Here is a 9441-nt window from a genome sequence, read left to right on the forward strand (position 1 = left end):
ATAATTGTCACTTTTAGCAATGTAAAAATTCTAATAATCTCTCCCAGAACTCTCTCTGCTCTGACAGACATGAGCCTCCAACTCTCATCTCTCCAGCATTGCCCATCATTTATAGAGCCGCGCCAAGGGTTCTGGAGGAGCTGCAGCACGCCTGATCAATTCAAATACATTTTACAAAGTTATAGAATTACTGCTGTCTGTTCCAGAAATAAATGAAATAATTCAAAATAGCCTACTACACCATGAGAAAGCCTAAAATGTAGTCACAGAGGATAAATAGCTTATTTTAAAAAATAACCTAGGCCCCGTGTAGCTCAGTTGGTAGAGCATGGTGTTTACAATGCCAGGGTTGTGGGTTCGATTCCCACGGGGGGCCAGTATGAAAATGTATGCACTCACTAACTGTAAGTCGCTCTGAATAAGAGCGTCTGCTAAATGACTAAAATGTAAATGGAGTGTAGCACAATATAACAAGGCATACTGTTGGGAATGCGCGGCAAATCTGTAAGAGAAACTTTAAAACATTTTTAGGACTATAATTTCCTCCTCATATTGTAGCATACAATATGTCTCCACACACCCAGGCATAGGCTATTGATGGATTCAAGTTCGTTTTCATTGATCTCAGATTCTCAGTTTTTCAGTGTCAAAATAGCCTGTCATTTCAATCATTTGTGCGGTATTGCGCTTTCAAGACAAATGGGAACTCGGGAAAAAATGAGGTAGAATCATGACATCAGTGGTCTTCAAATCAGAAAAGTCAGAGCTCTAGAAAGAGGCCAGAATTCCCCAGTAGGATGACCGTTTAAAACAAATGTTTCCAGTCGGAGCTCTAGAAAGAGGCCAGAATTCCCAGTAGGATGACCGTTTAAAACAAATGTTTCCAGTCGGAGCTCTAGAAAGAGGCCAGAATTCCCAGTTGGATGACCGTTTAAAACAAATGTTTCCAGTCGGAGCTCGTTTTTCCCCATTTCCCAGTTGTCTTGAACTCATTAAAGTCGGAAGTCTGAGATTTCCCAGCTCAGAGTTTCCAGTTATTTTGAACACGGCATTAATAAAGATTATGCCAGAGTCTACAGTCAAGTAAAATGACGTGGAATTGCATGAAATGCGTTTATAAAAGGGCAAATTGCTAAAACACTAAAACCCATTTGCTGAACAAAAGTTCTCAGTTGCCTGGACTCATTTAGCTAATTATGTAGTCTGTTGTCAATACCTTAAACCATTTCACATGGTAAAACACAATATCGCGGATCTCACTTAGACTTTTCAGCAAAACTCTAAACACATTCTCATTCTCAAAACACATTCTGCACCTCTAATGCACATGTCATCCATACTGGTAAACACAGAGGCAACAATCAAACACAAATAGAGAACACATGTCATTGATTGAACACAACCACTCAAAATGGATTTAACCTGTTTCAAATGATGCGACACAACCAATATAAGGCAGTTCAGAGAGCAAACAGGTTGTTGAAGGTGGGAAGGAGAAAGTCTGAGAATGGATAGAAGAAACAATGTGAGAGGACGAGGACGAGTGCGTATGCCAGTTGGGCGACGAGGAGGAAGAGGAGGAGAAGGAGGGCAAGAAAGAGGAAGAGGAGGACGAAGAGGAAGAGGAAGACAAAGAGTGGAAATATCTGATGAAATTCGACCAATACTCATAGACCATGTTCTTGTCCATGGACTGACAATGAGGGAAGCAGGACTTAGAGTGCAACCCAATTGAGCTGATTTTTTGTGTCCACCATAGTAAGGACATTCAGAGAAGAGAACAGGTACAGTGTACTACTGTATTTTTGTAATTGCAAATTTACTGTACTACACTATATGCAGCTGTTTCAATAGACGTTTGTAAAGTGAATCACTGTATGTATTGTACTGCATGAATATGTTTTGTAACTGCACAACTACTTTTTGTAGAATTGCAAGGCTGCCATATGCGGGCGGCAGGTAGCTTAGTGGTTAAGAGCGTTGTGCCAGTAACCGAAAGGTCGCTGGTTCTAATCCACAAGCCGACTAGGTGAAAAATCTGTCGATGTGCCCTTGAGCAAGGCACTTAACCCTCATTGCTCCTGTAAGTCGCTCTGGATAAGAGCGTCTGCTAAATGAATAAAATGTCAAAAAATATGCGGTGGAAGGACAGCTATATTCATTCGGGAGCAAGAGGCCCAGGTGGCACAAAATAATCAAAGGTCTGACCGCATGGAGATGCTTGGGAAAATGGTTACAACAGGGGATCAGAGTGTTTGTGTCTCAGGTGAAGAGGGTGGATCTGATCTCCATCACCTAGGACTTGACATAGATTAAGTAGATTAATCAAATCTCACATTGTTGTCAATTTCTGCTCAATTTGCATGCTTTCTCAATCAGCTTTAACTGTATGTGCACTCGTAGATCAAGTTATTTCTCGGGTTGGGCTCTGGGATATAACAGCCGTTGAGTATTGGATTTTATGGTGGATTGTGGAGGAGGGGGTTGAGTGTGTTGGAGTATGTGAGTATGTGCGTGTGTGCTGGTCTGGCATCTGTTGTGGGGGGTGGGGATGTTGGGGGGTATGGGATGGACCGCGGGGAATTATTTGCTAGGATAATAATTGCTTGTCAATGAATTAAATGTAATATAATGGCAATCCTGGTTATATGTTAGAATCCTATGCGTGAACTGCCGACATTATTACGCATATTAATTGATAATGATGGAAAATAGGATATGCATAATAAAATAAATAAATAATAGTTATATAGATATATATATATATAGAGGTGAAAGCATTGGAAATGCTTTTGGCGGTTAACCTGCTTCTGTTTTGTGGGTGGCACTGTGTGCTGTTTTCGATGGATGGGTCCTGGCCTCTCAGGGCCTTAGGGATACGGAGGGACGTGGGGGGATGCTGATCACTGGGATGACGGCTCAACTTGGGATGGGGAAGGGGCTTTAGCGGGGAATTAGTGGAGAACAATTGAAGGGTTACTCCGTAGCAATGCAAATATCACGGTACAGCTATATGGACACTCAATCCTTACGCTATTTTTTTATTGGTAAATTTACAAACATATATAATGATAAATAGACTTGAAACTTGTATCTCATTATGGTGTATGGTGAAATAAGTATAGCCAGTTATAATTGTAATGGCTTAGCTGATAATAACAAAAGAAGAACAATATTTACATGGCTCAAAGAGAAGGAATATAATATCTATTGTATACAGGAAACTCATTCAACAATTCGAGATGAAGTAGCGTGGAAAAAAGAATGGGGGGAAATATACTTCTCCCATGGGCAAAGAAATTCAAAAGGGGTGATGATATTAATTAATAGTAATTTCGATCCGAATTGCAAATTGTCCAAATAGATACGCAAGGTAGATGGATTATTTTAAATATGGTATTGGACAATAAACAGATATGGCTCATTAACCTTTACGGACCAAATAATGATGATCCACAATTCTTTGACAATATATATAATAAATTATCAAGCCTGCAAGCAACTCAAGACAATATCATTATGGTGGGGGATTATAATACTGTTTTAAATAGCTCAATGGACCGAACAGGAAATCACACCACAAACAATCACCCACATGCTCTTAAGGAAATTGTGAATGTCATGGATACATTAGAACTAGTAGATATATGGAGGCTTAAATATGCTGATCTAGTGAGATATACATGGCGGAGACTGAATCAAGCTAGTCGTCTTGACTTCTTTCTTATCTCATTCTCGTTGGCACCAAAAGTAAAAAAAGTGTTGATAGGGGACAGAATGCGGTCGGACCATCATATAATAGGCATATACATTACTCTGACTGAATTTCCACGTGGCGAGGATATTGGAAATTTAATCAAAGCCTATTAGATGATAATTTATTTATAATTAGAACAAAGGAATTTATAACTGACTTTTTCCAACATAACTTAGGTACAGCGAATCCCCTTATTGTATGGGACACCTTTAAATGTGCCTTTAGAGGCCATGCAATTCAGTACTCATCTCGAAAACAAAAGCAATTTAGGTCAAAAGAGTTTATACTAAGAAAGGAAATAGAAAGTCTAACAGAACAGATAGATGGCAATAAAAACTGTAACATAGAGGCTCAGAATAAATTAGAGGAAAAACAAAAAGAAATGGAAAAAACTTATTCAAGAAAGATCAAGTGTAATATATTATAAAAAATAAAGCAAACTGGATGGAATATGGGGAAAAATGCACAAAAATTCTTTTTTTAATCTTCAACATAGGAATGCTACCAAAAAGAACTTAATGAAACTGGTTACAATTGACGGGAGTCACCCATAATTCACCTAATGATATTTTGAAGGAAGAAACAAAGTATTTTAAGCATATGTTTTCTTTTCAGTCGCCTCCATCTCCTCTAACTGAAGCTAATTGTAGAGATTTTTTTTCCTATTGATAATGTCAAATTAACAGCCACACAGAAAGACTCATGTGAAGGTGAAATTACAGAGGAGGAACTTCTGGATGCAATTAAAGACTTTAAGTCCGGGAAAACTCCAGAAGTTGGATGGCATACCAATCGAGGTATACCAAACCTTTTTTGAAATACTAAGAGGACCGTTATTAGCATGTTTTAACCACTCCTATGTAAATGGTAGATTATCTGACACTCAAGAAGAAGGTCTGATCTCATTATTACTGAAACAGGATACAAGTGGAAAATATAAAGATCCAGTCCATTTACAAAATTGGAGGCCCCCTTACACTTCAGTGTTGTGATGCAAAAATCCTAGCAAAATGTATAGCGCATAGAATTAAAAAAGGTATTGTCGGATATTATTCATTCTAATCAGACAGGTTTTTTACATGGAAGATACATTGGAGACAATATAAGGCAAGTATTGGAAACAATAGAACACTATGGAAAATATGAAACCAGGCCTGCTATTCATAGCAGACTTCAAAAGGCATTTGATAAAGTTCGACTGGAATTCATATATAAATGCCTGGAGCATTTCAATTTTGGAGAATCTCTTATAAAATGGGTCAAAATCATGTATAGTAACCCTAGGTGTAAAATAGTAAATAATGGCTATTTCTCAGAAAGTTTCAAACTGTCAAGAGGAGTGAAACAAGGTTGTCCACTATCGGCATATCTATTTATTGTGGCCATCGAGATGTTAGCTATTAAAATCAGATCCAATAATAATATCAGAGGATTAGAAATACAGGGCTTAAAAACAAAGGTGTCATTGTACGCAGATGATTCATGTTTTCTTTTAGATCCACAACTAGAATCCCTCCACAGCCTCATAGAGGATCTAGATACATTTTCTAACCTCTCTGGATTAAAACCAAATTATGACAAATGTACTATATTACGTATTGGATCACTAAAAATACAATTTTTACATTACCATGTAGTTTACCAATAAAATGGTCTGATGGTGATGTGGATATACTCGGAATACATATCCCAAAGGAAATAAATGATCTCACTTCAATACATTTTAATAGAAAGTTAGCAAAAATAGATAAGATCTTACTACCATGGAAAGGAAAATACCTGTCAATTTGTGGAAAAATCACCCTGATTAACTCTTTAGTATTATCCCAGTTTACCTATTTGCTTATGGTCTTGCCTACGCCTAGCAAACAGTTTTTTAAATTATATGAGCTAAAAATATTCAATTTTATTTGGAACGGCAAGCCAGACAAAATTAAAAGAGCATATTTATATAATGAATATGAATTGGAGGACAGAAATTATTAAATATTAAAAAGCATTAGACCTATCACTAAAATCTTCAGTCATCCAAAAGTTATACTTAAATCCGAACTGGTTCTCAAGCAAATTAGTAAGATTGTCTCACCCACTGTTCAAGAAAGGCCTTTTTCCCTTTATTCAGATTACAACCTCTCACTTTCAGTTATTTGAAAAGGAAATAATCTCCCAAATGTCACTATTTCTAAAACAAGCCATAGAAAGTTGGTTACAATTTCAATTTAATCCTCCAGAAACGACAGAACAAATAATGCAACAAATATTGTGGTTAAATTCAAATATACTAATTGACAAAAAAACCTATATTTATTGACAGAATGTTTAAAAAGGTATAATCTTCGTAAATGATATCATCGGTAGGACTGGTGGAGTTATGTCGCACATGCAGCTAATAAAAACATATGGAAATGTCTGCTCTACCCAAAATTACAACCAAATAATTGCAGCCATACCGCAAAAGTGGAAGAGGAAAGTTGAAGGGGGAGAAAGTAAGGAACTTGTCTGTCGGCCTTGCATTAAAGAACATAATTGGTTAAGGAAAACTGTGATAAATAAAAAAGTATATCAGTTTCACTTAAGGACCAAAGGATTGACAGCAGTCCCATATAGATTGCAAAATAGTTGGGAAGAGATCTTTGACGTACCGATCCCATGGCATAGTGTTTATGAACTGACACGCAAAACGACACGGATTCAAAAATTAGAATCTTTCAATTTAAATTATTATATAAAATTCTTGCTACCAATAGAATGTTATTTATATGGGGGGATACAATCTTCCCAGCTCTGCAGATTTTGCTGTGAAGAGATAGAATCATTAGATCATTTGTTTTGGTTCTGTCCATTTGTAGCTTGTTTTTGGACACAGGTCCAGGAATGGCTAAAGGATTGCAATATTTACCTGGAACTAACCTTGCAGATAGCATTACTGGGTGATCTGAAAAGTCATAGTCAATCAATCAATAATATAATAATACTTTTAGCAAAAATGTTTATTTTTAATTCACAATCTGTAGAAGCAATGAGAATAGAAAGGTTCAGAACTTTTGTAAAACATCACAGTATGGTTGAAATATATATGGCAAATAGAAATCCTATATGGATGGTGTTAAGAGATAGATGGGAGGTATTGAATAGAGTTGAAGGGATGGGACTAATAACAAATAACAACAAATAATAACAAAGATAGCTAATAATGTAAGCATACTGTGTCCATAATAAGTATATAGGTTGTATGTTGGGAGCTTTTGGGAAGGAGCACAGTTAGAAAGATATGGCATTTAGAGGCAAACCGGATGGACATCATGAAGATGATCGGAGAGGTTGAGAGTAGAAGAAGTTCAGGAGAAAAAAATAAATAGATGTGTATATGTATATGTATGTACAGTGAGGGAAAAAAAGTATTTGATCCCCTGCTGATTTTGTACGTTTGCCCACTGACAAAGACATGATCAGTCTATAATTTTAATGATAGGTTTATTTGAACAGTGAGAGACAGAATAACAACAAAAAAATCCAGAAAAACGTTTGTCAAAAATGTTATAAATTGCTTTGCATTTTAATGAGGGAAATAAGTATTTGACCCCTCTGCAAAACATGACTTAGTACTTGGTGGCAAAACCCTTGTTGGCAATCACAGAGGTCAGATGTTTCTTTGCAGTTGGCCACCAGGTTTGCACACATCTCAGGAGGGATTTTGTCCCACTCCTCTTTGCTGATCTTCTCCAAGTCATTAAGGTTTCAAGGCTGACGTTTGGCAACTTGAACCTTCAGCTCCCTCCACAGATTTCCTATGGGATTAAGGTCTGGAGACTGGCTAGGCCACTCCAGGACCTTAATGTGCTCTTCTAGAGCCACTCCTTTGTTGCCTTGGCCATGTGTTTTGGGTCATTGTCATGCTGGAATACCCATCCATTTTCAATGCCCTGGCTGAGGGAAGGAGGTTCTCACCCAAGATTTGACGGTACATGGCCCTGTCCATCATCCCTTTGATGCGGTGAAGTTGTCCTGTCCCCTTAGCAGAAAAACACCCCAAAGATAATGCTTCCCACCTCCATGTTTGACGGTGGGGATGGTGTTCTTGGGGTCATAGGCAGCATTCCTCCTCCTCCAAACATGACGAGTTGAGTTGATGCCAAAGAGCTCGATTTTGGTCTCATCTGACCAAACACTTTCACCCAGTTCTCCTCAGAATCATTCAGATGTTCATTGGCAAACTTCAGACGGGCCTGTATATGTGCTTTCTTGAGCAGGGGACCTTGCGGGTGCTGCAGGATTTCAGTCCTCCACGGCGTAGTGTGTTACCAATTGTTTTCTTGGTGACTATGGTCCCAGCTGCCTTGAGATCATTGACAAGATCCTCCGTGTAGTTCTGGGCTGATTCCTCACCATTCTCATGATCATTGCAACTCCACGAGGTGAGATCTTGCATGGAGCCCCAGGCCGATGGAGATTGACAGTTATTTTGTGTTTCTTCCATTTGCGAATAATCGCACCAACTGTTGTCACCTTCTCACCAAGCTGCTTGGCGATGGTCTTGTAGCCCATTTCAGCCTTGTGTAGGTCTACAATCTTGTCCCTGACATCCTCAGAGAGGTCTTTGGTCTTGACCATGGTGAAGAGTTTGGAATCTGATTGATTGAATGCTTCTGTGGACAGGTGTCTTTTATACAGGTAACAAACTGAGATTAGGAGCACTCCCCCTTTAAGAGTGTGCTCCTAATCTCAGCTCAGTTACCTGTATAAAAAAGACACCTGGAGAGCCAGAAATCTTTCTGATTGACAGGGGGTCAAATACTTATTTCCCTTATTAAAATGCAAATCAATTTATAAAATTTTTGACATGTTTTTTCTGGATTTTTTTGTTGTTATTCTGTCTCTCACTGTTCAACTAAACCTACCATTAAAATTATAGACTGATAATTTCTTTGTCAGTGTGCAAACGTACAAAATCAGCAGGGGATCAAATACTTTTTTTCCCTCACTGTATATATGTATATATGTATATATATATATATATATATATATATATATATATATATATATATATATATATATATATATATATATGTATATGTGTGTGTGTGTGTATGTATGTATATATATATATATATATATAGATATAGAATTATTGTAAAATTAACTCTGTCCATAAGGTGTAGATAGTGAGTATGGACCGGAAGTAGAGAGGCCTGGGCGTTGTTGTTCACTAATTTACTCCAAGTAGGGAAAGGATGGTGGGGTAGAAAAGTAATAAAGGGAATATATATATATATAAAAAATAAATAAAAAAATATGGGGGATTGGAAGTGATGCAGACAATTACATTGATAGAAGATACAATCTATCTGCAATATTACAGCTGATCCTTCCCCAAAAAAAAAAAAAAAAAAAAAAAGGGGCCGTTATAGTTGGCATGGTCCTTCAAGATAATGCAATACGACTCAGAGAAATCCAGAAACGAGTGATACAAGACAACACACACTTCCAGGGAATCGACAGTGTGAGCATTTCCACAATTGACCGTGTCCTCCATCGTAACAGGATGCGAATGAAACAAGTATTCAGAGTACCTTTTTAACACAACTCACCAAGGGTGAAAAACTGGGAGTTCAGCATGTGCAAGTAAGTGTACATTCAGAAACATCAATGGGCAGTTTATGAACTTCTACCTCCCTCCATACTCA

The 9441-nt window shown here is 37.6% G+C and overlaps 1 non-coding gene across 1 annotated transcript; it reads left to right on the plus strand.

The window, feature by feature from the left end:
- Positions 1 to 301: 301 nt before the first annotated feature.
- Positions 302 to 377, plus strand: trnav-uac. Its single transcript has one exon. It is a non-coding gene; the product is annotated as a tRNA-Val (tRNA).
- Positions 378 to 9441: the final 9064 nt, after the last annotated feature.

This window comes from Coregonus clupeaformis, unplaced genomic scaffold, assembly GCF_020615455.1.
Source record: "Coregonus clupeaformis isolate EN_2021a unplaced genomic scaffold, ASM2061545v1 scaf3277, whole genome shotgun sequence".
Lineage (NCBI taxonomy): Eukaryota > Metazoa > Chordata > Actinopteri > Salmoniformes > Salmonidae > Coregonus > Coregonus clupeaformis.